This window comes from Perca fluviatilis, chromosome 10 (assembly GCF_010015445.1).
Source record: "Perca fluviatilis chromosome 10, GENO_Pfluv_1.0, whole genome shotgun sequence".
Classification (NCBI taxonomy): Eukaryota; Metazoa; Chordata; class Actinopteri; order Perciformes; family Percidae; genus Perca; species Perca fluviatilis.
The window spans coordinates 37,855,262-37,855,863 of record NC_053121.1 but is presented as its reverse complement, the minus strand read 5'-3'; positions in this window follow the sequence as shown (position 1 = coordinate 37,855,863).

The window sequence follows — 602 nt, the reverse complement described above, 5'->3', positions numbered from 1 at the left end:
TCGAAGAACGTGACAAACATTTTGAAAAAAAAAACGCCAAAAGACATTGAAAATGCAGCAAAAAATGTTGGAAATGAGAGACTGAAGCGCAAAAAAAACGACAAAAACGTTATAAAAAGCAACACAAAAATGTCGGAAAAAGCGACACAAAAATGTCGGAAAAAGCGACACAAAAAATTTCGGAAAAATTGACGAAAAAACACGACAAAAACGTTTGAAATAAGAGACAAAAAACCTCAAAGAAAGTGACAAAAATGTTGGAAAAAAACAGCAGAAGACATTGAAAATGCGGCAAAAATTTTGGAAATGAGAAAACAGCAAAATACATTTTTATTTTTTAAATGCCAAAAACATTGGACAATGCACATTGAAGACTACAGCTGCAAATATTGTCAACTATTCAATTAATCCCCAAATATTCTGATAATCTAGTCATCAGTTGGAGTCATTTTTTACAATAAATCAGGTAAACTTGTGTGATGTCAGCTCGTTAAATGTGAATATTTTCTAGTTTCTTCTCTCCTCTGGGACAGGAAACTGAATCTCTTTCACCTTTCCTTCCTTCTCTGCTTTCCTTCCCTCCCTCCTTCCCTTCGTACATC